The sequence below is a fragment of the Ascaphus truei genome, chromosome 4 (genome assembly GCF_040206685.1).
Source record: "Ascaphus truei isolate aAscTru1 chromosome 4, aAscTru1.hap1, whole genome shotgun sequence".
NCBI lineage: Eukaryota > Metazoa > Chordata > Amphibia > Anura > Ascaphidae > Ascaphus > Ascaphus truei.
In genome coordinates, this window is record NC_134486.1 from 382283 (window position 1) to 403206 (window position 20924).

Below are 20924 nucleotides of genomic sequence, written 5' to 3' on the forward strand. Positions count from 1 at the left end.
CACACAGCGCATCCCTAACCTGTGTCACACAGCGCATCCCTAACCTGTGTCACACAGCCATCCCTAACCCCTTGTCACACAGCGCATCCCTAACCTGTGTCACACAGCGCATCCCTAACCTGTGTCACACAGCGCATCCCTAACCTGTATCACACAGAACATCCCTAACCTGTGTCACACAGCCATCCCTAACCTGTGTCACACAGCCATCCCTAACCTGTGTCACACAGCCATCCCTAACCTGTGTCACACAGTGCATCCCTAACCTGTGTCACACAGCGCATCCCTAACCTGTGTCACACAGTGCATCCCTAACCTGTGTCACACAGCGCATCCCTAACCTGTGTCACACAGCGCATCCCTAACCTGTGTCACACAGTGCATCCCTAACCTGTGTCACACAGCGCATCCCTAACCTGTGTCACACAGCGCATCCCTAACCTGTGTCACACAGCGCATCCCTAACCTGTATCACACAGAACATCCCTAACCTGTGTCACACAGCCATCCCTAACCTGTGTCACACAGCGCATCCCTAACCTGTGTCAAACAGCGCATCCCTAACCTGTGTCACACAGCGCATCCCTAACCTGTGTCACACAGCGCATCCCTAACCTGTGTCACACAGCGCATCCCTAACCTGTGTCACACAGCGCATCCCTAACCTGTGTCACACAGCTATCCCTAACCTGTGTCACACAGCGCATCCCTAACCTGTGTCACACAGCGCATCCCTAACCTGTGTCACACAGCGCATCCCTAACCTGTGTCACACAGCGAATCCCTAACCTGTGTCACACAGCGCAGCCCTAACCTGTGTCACACAGCGCAGCCATCCCTAACCTGTATCACACAGAACATCCCTAACCTGTGTCACACAGCGCATCCCTAACCTGTGTCACACAGCGCATCCCTAACCTGTGTCACACAGCGCATCCCTAACCTGTGTTACACAGCGCAACCATCCCTAACCTGTGTCACACAGCGCATCCCTAACCTGTATCACACAGAACATCCCTAACCTGTGTCACACAGCCATCCCTAACCTGTGTCACACAGCCATCCCTAACCTGTATCACACAGAACATCCCTAACCTGTGTCACACAGCGCATCCCTAACCTGTGTCACACAGAGCATCCCTAACCTGTGTCACACAGCCATCCCTAACCTGTGTCACACAGCGCATCCCTAACCTGTGTCACACAGCGCAGCCCTAACCTGTGTCACACAGCGCATCCCTAACCTATATCACACAGCGCATCCCTAACCTGTGTCACACAGAGCATCCCTAACCTGTGTCACACAGCGCATCCCTAACCTGTGTCACACAGCCATCCCTAACCTGTGTCACACAGCGCATCCCTAACCTGTGTCACACAGCGCATCCCTAACCTGTGTCACACAGCGCATCCCTAACCTGTGTCACACAGCGCATCCCTAACCTGTGTCACACAGCGCATCCCTAACCTGTGTCACACAGTGCATCCCTAACCTGTGTCACACAGCGCATCCCTAACCTGTGTCACACAGCGCATCCCTAACCTGTGTCACACAGCGAATCCCTAACCTGTGTCACACAGCGCATCCCTAACCTGTGTCACACAGCCATCCCTAACCTGTGTCACACAGCCATCCCTAACCCCTTGTCACACAGCGCATCCCTAACCTGTGTCACACAGCGCATCCCTAACCTGTATAACACAGAACATCCCTAACCTGTGTCACACAGCCATCCCTAACCTGTGTCACACAGCGCATCCCTAACCTGTGTCACACAGCCATCCCTAACCTGTGTCACACAGCCATCCCTAACCTGTGTCACACAGCGCATCCCTAACCTGTATCACACAGAACATCCCTAACCTGTGTCACACAGTGCATCCCTAACCTGTGTCACACAGCGCATCCCTAACCTGTATCACACAGAACATTACTAACCTGTGTCACACAGCCATCCCTAACCTGTGTCACACAGCCATCCCTAACCTGTGTCACACAGCCATCCCTAACCTGTGTCACACAGTGCATCCCTAACCTGTGTCACACAGCGCATCCCTAACCTGTGTCACACAGTGCATCCCTAACCTGTGTCAAACAGCGCATCCCTAACCTGTGTCACACAGCGCATCCCTAACCTGTGTCACACAGCGCATCCCTAACCTGTATCACACAGAACATCCCTAACCTGTGTCACACAGCGCATCCCTAACCTGTGTCACACAGCGCATCCCTAACCTGTGTCACACAGCGCATCCCTAACCTGTATCACACAGAACATCCCTAACCTGTGTCACACAGCCATCCCTAACCTGTGTCACACAGCGCATCCCTAACCTGTGTCAAACAGCGCATCCCTAACCTGTGTCACACAGCGCATCCCTAACCTGTGTCACACAGCGCATCCCTAACCTGTGTCACACAGCGCATCCCTAACCTGTGTCACACAGCGCATCCCTAACCTGTGTCACACAGCTATCCCTAACCTGTGTCACACAGCGCATCCCTAACCTGTGTCACACAGCGCATCCCTAACCTGTGTCACACAGCGCATCCCTAACCTGTGTCACACAGCGAATCCCTAACCTGTGTCACACAGCGCAGCCCTAACCTGTGTCACACAGCGCAGCCATCCCTAACCTGTATCACACAGAACATCCCTAACCTGTGTCACACAGCGCATCCCTAACCTGTGTCACACAGCGCATCCCTAACCTGTGTCACACAGCACATCCCTAACCTGTGTTACACAGCGCAACCATCCCTAACCTGTGTCACACAGCGCATCCCTAACCTGTATCACACAGAACATCCCTAACCTGTGTCACACAGCCATCCCTAACCTGTGTCACACAGCCATCCCTAACCTGTATCACACAGAACATCCCTAACCTGTGTCACACAGCGCATCCCTAACCTGTGTCACACAGAGCATCCCTAACCTGTGTCACACAGCGCATCCCTAACCTGTGTCACACAGCCATCCCTAACCTGTGTCACACAGCGCATCCCTAACCTGTGTCACACAGCGCAGCCCTAACCTGTGTCACACAGCGCATCCCTAACCTGTATCACACAGCGCATCCCTAACCTGTGTCACACAGAGCATCCCTAACCTGTGTCACACAGCGCATCCCTAACCTGTGTCACACAGCCATCCCTAACCTGTGTCACACAGCGCATCCCTAACCTGTGTCACACAGCGCATCCCTAACCTGTGTCACACAGCGCATCCCTAACCTGTGTCACACAGCGCATCCCTAACCTGTGTCACACAGCGCATCCCTAACCTGTGTCACACAGTGCATCCCTAACCTGTGTCACACAGACATCCCTAACCTGTGTCACACAGCCATCCCTAACCTGTGTCACACAGCCATCCCTAACCTGTGTCACACAGCGCATCCCTAACCTGTGTCACACACCCATCCCTAACCTGTGTCACACAGCGCATCCCTAACCTGTGTTACACAGCCATCCCTAACCTGTGTCACACAGCGCATCCCTAACCTGTGTCACACAGCGCATCCCTAACCTGTGTCACACAGCTCATCCCTAACCTGTGTCACACAGTGAATCCCTAACCTGTGTCACACAGCCATCCCTAACCTGTGTCACACAGCGCATCCCTAACCTGTGTCACACAGCGCATCCCTAACCTGTGTCACACAGCGCATCCCTAACCTGTGTCACACAGCGCATCCCTAACCTGTGTCACACAGCCATCCCTAACCTGAGTCACACAGCGCATCCCTAACCTGTGTCACACAGCCATCCCTAACCTGTGTCACACAGCGCAGCCATCCCTAACCTGTGTCACACAGACATCCCTAACCTGTGTCACACAGCGCATCCCTAACCTGTGTCACACAGTGCATCCCTAACCTGTGTCACACAGCGCATCCCTAACCTGTGTCACACAGCGCATCCCTAACCTGTGTCACACAGCGCATCCCTAACCTGTATCACACAGCGCATCCCTAACCTGTGTCACACAGTGCATCCCTAACCTGTGTCACACAGCGCATCCCTAACCTGTGTCACACAGCGCATCCCTAACCTGTGTCACACAGCCATCCCTAACCTGTGTCACACAGCGCATCCCTAACCTGTGTCACACAGCGCATCCCTAACCTGTGTCACACAGCGCATCCCTAACCTGTGTCACACAGCGCATCCCTAACCTGTGTCACACAGCGCATCCCTAACCTGTGTCACACAGCGCATCCCTAACCTGTGTCACACAGTGCATCCCTAACCTGTGTCACACAGCGCATCCCTAACCTGTGTCACACAGCGCATCCCTAACCTGTGTCACACAGCCATCCCTAACCTGTGTCACACAGCCATCCCTAACCTGTGTCACACAGCGCATCCCTAACCTGTGTCACACAGAACATCCCTAACCTGTGTCACACAGTGCATCCCTAACCTGTGTCACACAGCGCATCCCTAACCTGTATCACACAGAACATCCCTAACCTGTGTCACACAGCCATCCCTAACCTGTGTCACACAGCCATCCCTAACCTGTGTCACACAGCCATCCCTAACCTGTGTCACACAGTGCATCCCTAACCTGTGTCACACAGCGCATCCCTAACCTGTGTCACACAGTGCATCCCTAACCTGTGTCACACAGCGCATCCCTAACCTGTGTCACACAGCGCATCCCTAACCTGTGTCACACAGCGCATCCCTAACCTGTATCACACAGAACATCCCTAACCTGTGTCACACAGCCATCCCTAACCTGTGTCACACAGCGCATCCCTAACCTGTGTCAAACAGCGCATCCCTAACCTGTGTCACACAGCGCATCCCTAACCTGTGTCACACAGCGCATCCCTAACCTGTGTCACACAGCGCATCCCTAACCTTTGTCACACAGCGCATCCCTAACCTGTGTCACACAGCTATCCCTAACCTGTGTCACACAGCGCATCCCTAACCTGTGTCACACAGCGCATCCCTAACCTGTGTCACACAGCGCATCCCTAACCTGTGTCACACAGCGAATCCCTAACCTGTGTCACACAGCGCAGCCCTAACCTGTGTCACACAGCGCAGCCATCCCTAACCTGTATCACACAGAACATCCCTAACCTGTGTCACACAGCGCATCCCTAACCTGTGTCACACAGCGCATCCCTAACCTGTGTCACACAGCGCATCCCTAACCTGTGTTACACAGCGCAACCATCCCTAACCTGTGTCACACAGCGCATCCCTAACCTGTATCACACAGAACATCCCTAACCTGTGTCACACAGCGCATCCCTAACCTGTGTCACACAGAGCATCCCTAACCTGTGTCACACAGCGCATCCCTAACCTGTGTCACACAGCCATCCCTAAACTGTGTCACACAGCGCATCCCTAACCTGTGTCACACAGCGCAGCCCTAACCTGTGTCACACAGCGCATCCCTAACCTGTATCACACAGCGCATCCCTAACCTGTGTCACACAGAGCATCCCTAACCTGTGTCACACAGCGCATCCCTAACCTGTGTCACACAGCCATCCCTAACCTGTGTCACACAGCGCATCCCTAACCTGTGTCACACAGCGCATCCCTAACCTGTGTCACACAGCGCATCCCTAACCTGTGTCACACAGCGCATCCCTAACCTGTGTCACACAGCGCATCCCTAACCTGTGTCACACAGTGCATCCCTAACCTGTGTCACACAGACATCCCTAACCTGTGTCACACAGCCATCCCTAACCTGTGTCACACAGCCATCCCTAACCTGTGTCACACAGCGCATCCCTAACCTGTGTCACACACCCATCCCTAACCTGTGTCACACAGCGCATCCCTAACCTGTGTTACACAGCCATCCCTAACCTGTGTCACACAGCGCATCCCTAACCTGTGTCACACAGCGCATCCCTAACCTGTGTCACACAGTGAATCCCTAACCTGTGTCACACAGCGCATCCCTAACCTGTGTCACACAGCGCATCCCTAACCTGTATCACACAGCGCATCCCTAACCTGTGTCACACAGTGCATCCCTAACCTGTGTCACACAGCGCATCCCTAACCTGTGTCACACAGCGCATCCCTAACCTGTGTCACACAGCCATCCCTAACCTGTGTCACACAGCGCATCCCTAACCTGTGTCACACAGCGCATCCCTAACCTGTGTCACACAGCGCATCCCTAACCTGTGTCACACAGCGCATCCCTAACCTGTGTCACACAGCGCATCCCTAACCTGTGTCACACAGCGCATCCCTAACCTGTGTCACACAGTGCATCCCTAACCTGTGTCACACAGCGCATCCCTAACCTGTGTCACACAGCGCATCCCTAACCTGTGTCACACAGCGCATCCCTAACCTGTGTCACACAGCGCATCCCTAACCTGTGTCACACAGTGCATCCCTAACCTGTGTCACACAGCGCATCCCTAACCTGTGTCACACAGCGCATCCCTAACCTGTGTCACACAGCCATCCCTAACCTGTGTCACACAGCGCATCCCTAACCTGTGTCACACAGCCATCCCTAACCTGTGTCACACAGCCATCCCTAACCCCTTGTCACACAGCGCATCCCTAACCTGTGTCACACAGCGCATCCCTAACCTGTATAACACAGAACATCCCTAACCTGTGTCACACAGCCATCCCTAACCTGTGTCACACAGCGCATCCCTAACCTGTGTCACACAGCCATCCCTAACCTGTGTCACACAGCCATCCCTAACCTGTGTCACACAGCGCATCCCTAACCTGTGTCACACAGCGCATCCCTAACCTGTATCACACAGAACATCCCTAACCTGTGTCACACAGTGCATCCCTAACCTGTGTCACACACCCATCCCTAACCTGTGTCACACAGCGCATCCCTAACCTGTGTTACACAGCCATCCCTAACCTGTGTCACACAGCGCATCCCTAACCTGTGTCACACAGCGCATCCCTAACCTGTGTCACACAGCGCATCCCTAACCTGTGTCACACAGTGAATCCCTAACCTGTGTCACACAGCGCATCCCTAACCTGTGTCACACAGCGCATCCCTAACCTGTATCACACAGCGCATCCCTAACCTGTGTCACACAGTGCATCCCTAACCTGTGTCACACAGCACATCCCTAACCTGTGTCACACAGCGCATCCCTAACCTGTGTCACACAGCGCATCCCTAACCTGTGTCACACAGCCATCCCTAACCTGTGTCACACAGCGCATCCCTAACCTGTGTCACACAGCGCATCCCTAACCTGTGTCACACAGCGCATCCCTAACCTGTGTCACACAGCGCATCCCTAACCTGTGTCACACAGTGCATCCCTAACCTGTGTCACACAGCGCATCCCTAACCTGTGTCACACAGCGCATCCCTAACCTGTATCACACAGAACATCCCTAACCTGTGTCACACAGCCATCCCTAACCTGTGTCACACAGCGCATCCCTAACCTGTGTCACACAGCCATCCCTAACCTGTGTCACACAGCCATCCCTAACCCCTTGTCACACAGCGCATCCCTAACCTGTGTCACACAGCGCATCCCTAACCTGTATAACACAGAACATCCCTAACCTGTGTCACACAGCGCATCCCTAACCTGTGTCACACAGCCATCCCTAACCTGTGTCACACAGCGCATCCCTAACCTGTATTACACAGCCATCCCTAACCTGTGTCACACAGCGCATCCCTAACCTGTGTCACACAGCCATCCCTAACCTGTGTCACACAGCCATCCCTAACCTGTGTCACACAGCGCATCCCTAACCTGTGTCACACAGCGCATCCCTAACCTGTATCACACAGAACATCCCTAACCTGTGTCACACAGTGCATCCCTAACCTGTGTCACACAGCGCATCCCTAACCTGTGTCACACAGCGCATCCCTAACCTGTGTCACACAGCTATCCCTAACCTGTGTCACACAGCGCATCCCTAACCTGTGTCACACAGCGCATCCCTAACCTGTGTCACACAGCGCATCCCTAACCTGTGTCACACAGCGAATCCCTAACCTGTGTCACACAGCGCAGCCCTAACCTGTGTCACACAGCGCAGCCATCCCTAACCTGTATCACACAGAACATCCCTAACCTGTGTCACACAGCGCATCCCTAACCTGTGTCACACAGCGCATCCCTAACCTGTGTCACACAGCGCATCCCTAACCTGTGTTACACAGCGCAACCATCCCTAACCTGTGTCACACAGCGCATCCCTAACCTGTATCACACAGAACATCCCTAACCTGTGTCACACAGCCATCCCTAACCTGTGTCACACAGCCATCCCTAACCTGTATCACACAGAACATCCCTAACCTGTGTCACACAGCGCATCCCTAACCTGTGTCACACAGAGCATCCCTAACCTGTGTCACACAGCCATCCCTAACCTGTGTCACACAGCGCATCCCTAACCTGTGTCACACAGCGCAGCCCTAACCTGTGTCACACAGCGCATCCCTAACCTATATCACACAGCGCATCCCTAACCTGTGTCACACAGAGCATCCCTAACCTGTGTCACACAGCGCATCCCTAACCTGTGTCACACAGCCATCCCTAACCTGTGTCACACAGCGCATCCCTAACCTGTGTCACACAGCGCATCCCTAACCTGTGTCACACAGCGCATCCCTAACCTGTGTCACACAGCGCATCCCTAACCTGTGTCACACAGCGCATCCCTAACCTGTGTCACACAGTGCATCCCTAACCTGTGTCACACAGCGCATCCCTAACCTGTGTCACACAGCGCATCCCTAACCTGTGTCACACAGCGAATCCCTAACCTGTGTCACACAGCGCATCCCTAACCTGTGTCACACAGCCATCCCTAACCTGTGTCACACAGCCATCCCTAACCCCTTGTCACACAGCGCATCCCTAACCTGTGTCACACAGCGCATCCCTAACCTGTATAACACAGAACATCCCTAACCTGTGTCACACAGCCATCCCTAACCTGTGTCACACAGCGCATCCCTAACCTGTGTCACACAGCCATCCCTAACCTGTGTCACACAGCCATCCCTAACCTGTGTCACACAGCGCATCCCTAACCTGTGTCACACAGCGCATCCCTAACCTGTATCACACAGAACATCCCTAACCTGTGTCACACAGTGCATCCCTAACCTGTGTCACACAGCGCATCCCTAACCTGTATCACACAGAACATTACTAACCTGTGTCACACAGCCATCCCTAACCTGTGTCACACAGCCATCCCTAACCTGTGTCACACAGCCATCCCTAACCTGTGTCACACAGTGCATCCCTAACCTGTGTCACACAGCGCATCCCTAACCTGTGTCACACAGTGCATCCCTAACCTGTGTCAAACAGCGCATCCCTAACCTGTGTCACACAGCGCATCCCTAACCTGTGTCACACAGCGCATCCCTAACCTGTATCACACAGAACATCCCTAACCTGTGTCACACAGCGCATCCCTAACCTGTGTCACACAGCGCATCCCTAACCTGTGTCACACAGCGCATCCCTAACCTGTATCACACAGAACATCCCTAACCTGTGTCACACAGCCATCCCTAACCTGTGTCACACAGCGCATCCCTAACCTGTGTCAAACAGCGCATCCCTAACCTGTGTCACACAGCGCATCCCTAACCTGTGTCACACAGCGCATCCCTAACCTGTGTCACACAGCGCATCCCTAACCTGTGTCACACAGCGCATCCCTAACCTGTGTCACACAGCTATCCCTAACCTGTGTCACACAGCGCATCCCTAACCTGTGTCACACAGCGCATCCCTAACCTGTGTCACACAGCGCATCCCTAACCTGTGTCACACAGCGAATCCCTAACCTGTGTCACACAGCGCAGCCCTAACCTGTGTCACACAGCGCAGCCATCCCTAACCTGTATCACACAGAACATCCCTAACCTGTGTCACACAGCGCATCCCTAACCTGTGTCACACAGCGCATCCCTAACCTGTGTCACACAGCACATCCCTAACCTGTGTTACACAGCGCAACCATCCCTAACCTGTGTCACACAGCGCATCCCTAACCTGTATCACACAGAACATCCCTAACCTGTGTCACACAGCCATCCCTAACCTGTGTCACACAGCCATCCCTAACCTGTATCACACAGAACATCCCTAACCTGTGTCACACAGCGCATCCCTAACCTGTGTCACACAGAGCATCCCTAACCTGTGTCACACAGCGCATCCCTAACCTGTGTCACACAGCCATCCCTAACCTGTGTCACACAGCGCATCCCTAACCTGTGTCACACAGCGCAGCCCTAACCTGTGTCACACAGCGCATCCCTAACCTGTATCACACAGCGCATCCCTAACCTGTGTCACACAGAGCATCCCTAACCTGTGTCACACAGCGCATCCCTAACCTGTGTCACACAGCCATCCCTAACCTGTGTCACACAGCGCATCCCTAACCTGTGTCACACAGCGCATCCCTAACCTGTGTCACACAGCGCATCCCTAACCTGTGTCACACAGCGCATCCCTAACCTGTGTCACACAGCGCATCCCTAACCTGTGTCACACAGTGCATCCCTAACCTGTGTCACACAGACATCCCTAACCTGTGTCACACAGCCATCCCTAACCTGTGTCACACAGCCATCCCTAACCTGTGTCACACAGCGCATCCCTAACCTGTGTCACACACCCATCCCTAACCTGTGTCACACAGCGCATCCCTAACCTGTGTTACACAGCCATCCCTAACCTGTGTCACACAGCGCATCCCTAACCTGTGTCACACAGCGCATCCCTAACCTGTGTCACACAGCTCATCCCTAACCTGTGTCACACAGTGAATCCCTAACCTGTGTCACACAGCCATCCCTAACCTGTGTCACACAGCGCATCCCTAACCTGTGTCACACAGCGCATCCCTAACCTGTGTCACACAGCGCATCCCTAACCTGTGTCACACAGCGCATCCCTAACCTGTGTCACACAGCCATCCCTAACCTGAGTCACACAGCGCATCCCTAACCTGTGTCACACAGCCATCCCTAACCTGTGTCACACAGCGCAGCCATCCCTAACCTGTGTCACACAGACATCCCTAACCTGTGTCACACAGCGCATCCCTAACCTGTGTCACACAGTGCATCCCTAACCTGTGTCACACAGCGCATCCCTAACCTGTGTCACACAGCGCATCCCTAACCTGTGTCACACAGCGCATCCCTAACCTGTATCACACAGCGCATCCCTAACCTGTGTCACACAGTGCATCCCTAACCTGTGTCACACAGCGCATCCCTAACCTGTGTCACACAGCGCATCCCTAACCTGTGTCACACAGCCATCCCTAACCTGTGTCACACAGCGCATCCCTAACCTGTGTCACACAGCGCATCCCTAACCTGTGTCACACAGCGCATCCCTAACCTGTGTCACACAGCGCATCCCTAACCTGTGTCACACAGCGCATCCCTAACCTGTGTCACACAGCGCATCCCTAACCTGTGTCACACAGTGCATCCCTAACCTGTGTCACACAGCGCATCCCTAACCTGTGTCACACAGCGCATCCCTAACCTGTGTCACACAGCCATCCCTAACCTGTGTCACACAGCCATCCCTAACCTGTGTCACACAGCGCATCCCTAACCTGTGTCACACAGAACATCCCTAACCTGTGTCACACAGTGCATCCCTAACCTGTGTCACACAGCGCATCCCTAACCTGTATCACACAGAACATCCCTAACCTGTGTCACACAGCCATCCCTAACCTGTGTCACACAGCCATCCCTAACCTGTGTCACACAGCCATCCCTAACCTGTGTCACACAGTGCATCCCTAACCTGTGTCACACAGCGCATCCCTAACCTGTGTCACACAGTGCATCCCTAACCTGTGTCACACAGCGCATCCCTAACCTGTGTCACACAGCGCATCCCTAACCTGTGTCACACAGCGCATCCCTAACCTGTATCACACAGAACATCCCTAACCTGTGTCACACAGCCATCCCTAACCTGTGTCACACAGCGCATCCCTAACCTGTGTCAAACAGCGCATCCCTAACCTGTGTCACACAGCGCATCCCTAACCTGTGTCACACAGCGCATCCCTAACCTGTGTCACACAGCGCATCCCTAACCTGTGTCACACAGCGCATCCCTAACCTGTGTCACACAGCTATCCCTAACCTGTGTCACACAGCGCATCCCTAACCTGTGTCACACAGCGCATCCCTAACCTGTGTCACACAGCGCATCCCTAACCTGTGTCACACAGCGAATCCCTAACCTGTGTCACACAGCGCAGCCCTAACCTGTGTCACACAGCGCAGCCATCCCTAACCTGTATCACACAGAACATCCCTAACCTGTGTCACACAGCGCATCCCTAACCTGTGTCACACAGCGCATCCCTAACCTGTGTCACACAGCGCATCCCTAACCTGTGTTACACAGCGCAACCATCCCTAACCTGTGTCACACAGCGCATCCCTAACCTGTATCACACAGAACATCCCTAACCTGTGTCACACAGCGCATCCCTAACCTGTGTCACACAGAGCATCCCTAACCTGTGTCACACAGCGCATCCCTAACCTGTGTCACACAGCCATCCCTAAACTGTGTCACACAGCGCATCCCTAACCTGTGTCACACAGCGCAGCCCTAACCTGTGTCACACAGCGCATCCCTAACCTGTATCACACAGCGCATCCCTAACCTGTGTCACACAGAGCATCCCTAACCTGTGTCACACAGCGCATCCCTAACCTGTGTCACACAGCCATCCCTAACCTGTGTCACACAGCGCATCCCTAACCTGTGTCACACAGCGCATCCCTAACCTGTGTCACACAGCGCATCCCTAACCTGTGTCACACAGCGCATCCCTAACCTGTGTCACACAGCGCATCCCTAACCTGTGTCACACAGTGCATCCCTAACCTGTGTCACACAGACATCCCTAACCTGTGTCACACAGCCATCCCTAACCTGTGTCACACAGCCATCCCTAACCTGTGTCACACAGCGCATCCCTAACCTGTGTCACACACCCATCCCTAACCTGTGTCACACAGCGCATCCCTAACCTGTGTTACACAGCCATCCCTAACCTGTGTCACACAGCGCATCCCTAACCTGTGTCACACAGCGCATCCCTAACCTGTGTCACACAGCGCATCCCTAACCTGTGTCACACAGTGAATCCCTAACCTGTGTCACACAGCGCATCCCTAACCTGTGTCACACAGCGCATCCCTAACCTGTATCACACAGCGCATCCCTAACCTGTGTCACACAGTGCATCCCTAACCTGTGTCACACAGCGCATCCCTAACCTGTGTCACACAGCGCATCCCTAACCTGTGTCACACAGCCATCCCTAACCTGTGTCACACAGCGCATCCCTAACCTGTGTCACACAGCGCATCCCTAACCTGTGTCACACAGCGCATCCCTAACCTGTGTCACACAGCGCATCCCTAACCTGTGTCACACAGCGCATCCCTAACCTGTGTCACACAGCGCATCCCTAACCTGTGTCACACAGTGCATCCCTAACCTGTGTCACACAGCGCATCCCTAACCTGTGTCACACAGCGCATCCCTAACCTGTGTCACACAGCGCATCCCTAACCTGTGTCACACAGCGCATCCCTAACCTGTGTCACACAGTGCATCCCTAACCTGTGTCACACAGCGCATCCCTAACCTGTGTCACACAGCGCATCCCTAACCTGTGTCACACAGCCATCCCTAACCTGTGTCACACAGCGCATCCCTAACCTGTGTCACACAGCCATCCCTAACCTGTGTCACACAGCCATCCCTAACCCCTTGTCACACAGCGCATCCCTAACCTGTGTCACACAGCGCATCCCTAACCTGTATAACACAGAACATCCCTAACCTGTGTCACACAGCCATCCCTAACCTGTGTCACACAGCGCATCCCTAACCTGTGTCACACAGCCATCCCTAACCTGTGTCACACAGCCATCCCTAACCTGTGTCACACAGCGCATCCCTAACCTGTGTCACACAGCGCATCCCTAACCTGTATCACACAGAACATCCCTAACCTGTGTCACACAGTGCATCCCTAACCTGTGTCACACACCCATCCCTAACCTGTGTCACACAGCGCATCCCTAACCTGTGTTACACAGCCATCCCTAACCTGTGTCACACAGCGCATCCCTAACCTGTGTCACACAGCGCATCCCTAACCTGTGTCACACAGCGCATCCCTAACCTGTGTCACACAGTGAATCCCTAACCTGTGTCACACAGCGCATCCCTAACCTGTGTCACACAGCGCATCCCTAACCTGTATCACACAGCGCATCCCTAACCTGTGTCACACAGTGCATCCCTAACCTGTGTCACACAGCACATCCCTAACCTGTGTCACACAGCGCATCCCTAACCTGTGTCACACAGCGCATCCCTAACCTGTGTCACACAGCCATCCCTAACCTGTGTCACACAGCGCATCCCTAACCTGTGTCACACAGCGCATCCCTAACCTGTGTCACACAGCGCATCCCTAACCTGTGTCACACAGCGCATCCCTAACCTGTGTCACACAGTGCATCCCTAACCTGTGTCACACAGCGCATCCCTAACCTGTGTCACACAGCGCATCCCTAACCTGTATCACACAGAACATCCCTAACCTGTGTCACACAGCCATCCCTAACCTGTGTCACACAGCGCATCCCTAACCTGTGTCACACAGCCATCCCTAACCTGTGTCACACAGCCATCCCTAACCCCTTGTCACACAGCGCATCCCTAACCTGTGTCACACAGCGCATCCCTAACCTGTATAACACAGAACATCCCTAACCTGTGTCACACAGCGCATCCCTAACCTGTGTCACACAGCCATCCCTAACCTGTGTCACACAGCGCATCCCTAACCTGTATAACACAGCCATCCCTAACCTGTGTCACACAGCGCATCCCTAACCTGTGTCACACAGCCATCCCTAACCTGTGTCACACAGCCATCCCTAACCTGTGTCACACAGCGCATCCCTAACCTGTGTCACACAGCGCATCCCTAACCTGTATCACACAGAACATCCCTAACCTGTGTCACACAGTGCATCCCTAACCTGTGTCACACAGAGCATCCCTAACCTGTATCACACAGAACATCCCTAAGCTGTGTCACACAGCCATCCCTAACCTGTGTCACACAGCCATCCCTAACCTGTGTCACACAGCCATCCCTAACCTGTGTCACACAGTGCATCCCTAACCTGTGTCACACAGCGCATCCCTAACCTGTGTCACACAGTGCATCCCTAACCTGTGTCACACAGCGCATCCCTAACCTGTGTCACACAGCGCATCCCTAACCTGTATCACACAGAACATCCCTAAGCTGTGTCACACAGCCATCCCTAACCTGTGTCACACAGCCATCCCTAACCTGTGTCACACAGCCATCCCTAACCTGTGTCACACAGTGCATCCCTAACCTGTGTCACACAGCGCATCCCTAACCTGTGTCACACAGTGCATCCCTAACCTGTGTCACACAGCGCATCCCTAACCTGTGTCACACAGCGCATCCCTAACCTGTGTCACACAGCGCATCCCTAACCTGTGTCACACAGCGCATCCCTAACCTGTGTCACACAGCTATCCCTAACCTGTGTCACACATCGCATCCCTAACCTGTGTCACACAGCGCATCCCTAACCTGTGTCACACAGCGCATCCCTAACCTGTGTCACACAGCGAATCCCTAACCTGTGTCACACAGCGCAGCCCTAACCTGTGTCACACAGCGCAGCCATCCCTAACCTGTATCACACAGAACATCCCTAACCTGTGTCACACAGCGCATCCCTAACCTGTGTCACACAGCGCATCCCTAACCTGTGTCACACAGCGCATCCCTAACCTGTGTTACACAGCGCAACCATCCCTAACCTGTGTCACACAGCGCATCCCTAACCTGTATCACACAGAACATCCCTAACCTGTGTCACACAGCGCATCCCTAACCTGTGTCACACAGCCATCCCTAACCTGTGTCACACAGCCATCCCTAACCTGTATCACACAGAACATCCCTAACCTGTGTCACACAGCGCATCCCTAACCTGTGTCACACAGAGCATCCCTAACCTGTGTCACACAGCGCATCCCTAACCTGTGTCACACAGCCATCCCTAACCTGTGTCACACAGCGCATCCCTAACCTGTGTCACACAGCGCAGCCCTAACCTGTGTCACACAGCGCATCCCTAACCTGTATCACACAGCGCATCCCTAACCTGTGTCACACAGAGCATCCCTAACCTGTGTCACACAGCGCATCCCTAACCTGTGTCACACAGCCATCCCTAACCTGTGTCACACAGCGCATCCCTAACCTGTGTCACACAGCGCATCCCTAACCTGTGTCACACAGCGCATCCCTAACCTGTGTCACACAGACATCCCTAACCTGTGTCACACAGCCATCCCTAACCTGTGTCACACAGCCATCCCTAACCTGTGTCACACAGCGCATCCCTAACCTGTGACACACAGCGCATCCCTAACCTGTGTCACACAGCCATCCCTAACCTGTGTCATACAGCGCATCCCTAACCTGTGACACACAGCGCATCCCTAACCTGTGTCACACAGCGCATCCCTAACCTGTGTCACACAGCCATCCCTAACCTGTGTCACACAGCGCATCCCTAACCTGTGTCACACAGCGCATCCCTAACCTGTGTCACACAGAGCAGCTATCCCTAACCTGTGTCACACAGCGCAGCCATCCCTAACCTGTGTCACACAGCCATCCCTAACCTGTGTCACACAGCGCATCCCTAACCTGTGTCACACAGAACAGCCATCTCCAACCTGTCACACAGCTATCCCTAACCTATGTCACACAGCGCATCCCTAACCTGTTACACAGCACAACCATCCCTAACTTGTGTCACACAGTGCATCCCTAACCTGTGTCACACAGCACAGCCATCTCTAACCTGTGTCACACAGCCATCCCTAACCTGTGTCACACAGTGCATCCCTAACCTGTGTCACACAGCACAGCCATCTCCAACCTGTGTCACACAGCTATCCCTAACCTGTGTTACACAGCCATCCCTAACCTGTGTCACACAGCCATCCCTAACCTGTGTCACACAGCGCATCCCTAAGCTGTGTCACACAGCCATCCCTAACCTGTGTCACACAGCCATCCCTAACCTGTGTCACACAGCACAGCCATATCTAACCTGTGTTACACAGCTATCCCTAACATGTGTCACACAGCCATCCCTAACCTGTGTCACACAGCCATCCCTAACCTGTGTCACACAGCGCATCCATAACCTGTGTCACACAGCGCATCCCTAACCTGTGTCACACAGTGCATCCCTAACCTGTGTCACACAGCGCATCCCTAAACTGTGTCACACAGCCAGGTACCGTGGAGTGTTTGGGGCGAAAGAGTTAAACTAAAAAAAAACATTTTATTCAAAAGACATCTATATATATATATATATATATATATATATATATATTTAGGCACTGTACTGTGTATTAGTGTCCTTGGATGTAGCACTGAGCTTTGTCTGTGTTTCATGTTCTGTCTCTGGTTTTAAATATATATTGCCATGCTCAGTAGCACTCCTCTTTGACACTTAGGGGCCTATGCAGAGAGCAGCGCTATTTCGAAATTCGCCATTTTTTGGAGAAAATCGCGCAGAAAGCAGCAGAAAATGGCGAGTTCCGAAAAACGCGCCAATTTTTCTTTTCTAGTTATAAAACTCGCCTCGCGGCTGGCGAGAACCTCAATCTCGCCAGTTTTAAAAATATCCGTATGCAGAGAGGCGCGAACGGCATCTAGCGGCTGTTCGCGCCAATAAAATGGCGCGATTGTCTCAGTTTTAACTCGCCAGAAAAAACTGCCGCTCGCGGCCATTGCAAAGGGAAAAAAAAGCCGCAAATTTGTTTTAACACATTTCTGAAGCGCGCATCTCGCCAATTTAAACTCGCCACACGCATCCATGTTAAACATAGCAGAATTCGCACTTTTCTGCATATGGAGATTAAAACTCTCCAAAAAAGCTACTTTTTAATAAATTCGCCAATTTTAAAATTCGCTGCTCTCTGCATAGGCCCCTTATACGCATATATATATATATATATATATATATATATATAGTGGTTATTTTGGGTGTTAAAAATGTGAGCTTATAGGGGTCCTGTATGTTTTGCAATTCTTGTTCAGCTGGTCCTCGCTGATTTGGAGGGTGGCTCCTCCTTCCCTAGTTTGAAGCTCACCCCTCCCACTTTTAAATGGTTAAAGCTTACTTATTGCACCTTCCGCACCCATGGCAACCTGCATCCAGTTTGATTGCGACAAATCTAATACAGAGTGCTTTTCCTGGCATTGTACAGGTTAATAAGAGCTTCAATCAGACTTAGAACTATGCAACTAATTTTGACAGATTTATTATAAATCATTCTTCCTGGAAATGTGCAGGTTATTAAGAATTTATATTAGTGTTAGGTACCCTTGAGACGTGGTCTGCCTTGGAGGGGCTCAAGGGCTTACAACACATTAGTCAAAGAGTTAAACTAAAAGACCATTTTATTCAAAAGACATCTATATATATATATATATATTTAGGCACTGTACCGTGTATTAGTGTCCTTGGATGTAGCACTGAGCTTTGTCTGTGTTTCATGTTCTGTCTCTGGTTTTAAATCCTTCACTATACTCATAGAGAGAGAGATGCTGCAGGACAGTGCCTGACTGTCAGTACAGCGTGTAGCTGAAAGAGTATCTGACTCCACAGCAGAGACTGTTCCCAAACGATCATCCTGCTGGGGATCCCTCCCCTGGGGAGTCAGACGGTGTACTCATCCCTGCAAGGAGCAGAGCGTCGCGCCGTGGGATCACAGTGCGGAGTTGCTGGTTACCAAGGATTATCCTGATCAGGGAGGTAGTATATTAAGTGCACCACCGGGCCCCAACATAGGGAAGCGCTATCCCTCAAACTCACACTCACCTTATTGTTTGTGAACACTCAAGGGATAAGTGCCCAAGCACATTGCTACTCAAAGGACTACGGGTGATGTAATGATGGACATGTGGGCTGGTGGGATGGTAGGCATTCAGGGTGATGCAATGTTATTCAAATGATGTATTGTTGTTATGCAAAGAGAGTTTCATTGAAGTTATTGTTCATGCTCAGTAAATACTGTTTATTCACATTGTGTGCATTTATTGTATGGTTGTTCTGGTGAGGGCACACTCCCACCCCATTGGGTTCCCTCATCAGTGGAGGTGCTGCACGAGTGTAAGTATACCCCAGGCTCCCAGTGGCGGAGCCTCAGGCCTCTTGTTAGCCTCACAGGTGACAGCAGCATTAGTAGCTATAGTATCCCAGGGGTACACCCGCTACATAGTACTAAGTTAGGGGCGAGGAGCTTGTTCAGAAAGTATGTGAAGGCAAGACAGGAAAGATGAACTTTGCGCCTACACTCGAGTGATGACCAATCTAGTTCTTTGAGCATTTCGCAGTGATGTGTGTTATAGTTGCATTGGAGAACAAAACGGCATATTGAGTTGTAGAGGGTGTCAAGTTAACAATCTGGTTTCCCCATTATCATATCACAATAAAACACAGCACAATGGGGTTATCCCATTATTATATCACAATAAAACACAGCACAATGGGGTTATCCCATTATTATATCACAATAAAACACAGCACAATGGGTTATCCCATTATTATATCACAATAAAACACAGCACAATGGGGTTATCCCATTATTATATCACAATAAAACTCAACACAATGCAATGGGCGCATTATTATATCACAATAAAACACAGCACAATGGGTTATCCCATTATTATATCACAATAAAACACAGCACAATGGGGTTATCCCATTATTATATCACAATAAAACTCAACACAATGCAATGGGCGCATTATTATATCACAATAAAACACAGCACAGTGTGTTTATCCCATTATTATATCACAATATAACACAGCGCAGTGTGTTTATCCCATTATTATATCACAATAAAACACAGCACAATGGGGTTATCCCATTATTATATCACAATAAAACTCAACACAATGCAATGGGCGCATTATTATATCACAATAAAACACAGCAGTGTGTTTATTCCATTATTATATCACAATAAAACACAGCACAATGGGGTTATCCCATTATTATATCACAATAAAACACAGCACAGTGTGTTTATCCCATTATTATATCACAATAAAATACAGCACAGTGTGTTTATCCCATTATTATATCACAACAAAACACAGCACAGTGTGTTTATCCCATTATTATATCACAATAAAACACAGCACAGTGTGTTTATCCCATTATTATATCACAATAAAACACAGCACAGTGTGACGGTCGCATTATTATGTGATGGTGCCCCCAAACCCATCGCAGATAGGGGCCATTACAGGGTTTGTGGTGCTTATACCTGCAGGTAACAGGAGGGCTGAGTCGTCCGCGGTGACTTTGGGACACAGGAACAGGCTTCTGGGGTTCATACCCCACATAATACTTAGCAGTGCAGCGCCTCCATCTGCCGTAGGCTCCAGGGATATGGAGATGATCTCCCACGGTAGAACTTGTACTCTCCCCCCAGTTAGATCACACACCAGGGCGGCGGTATATTGCAAACAGGAACGGTTTATTACTACACACTCTGCAGTAACACAACAGCTACGCAGTAGTCTTCTGCCGGATACAGTCTCTTTAGATCAGCTCTCACTGGATGATGGTCCCTGGACCGTCACTAGAGGTTAAGGGCACCCGCCCCCATCCTAGCTCTTCCCCACCTCCCTAGCGGAGGCAGAGGTACAATCACACCCACTCCTCCCCGCAGGGAAGAGCACATGGGAAGGCCCCAATCTCGGGCTC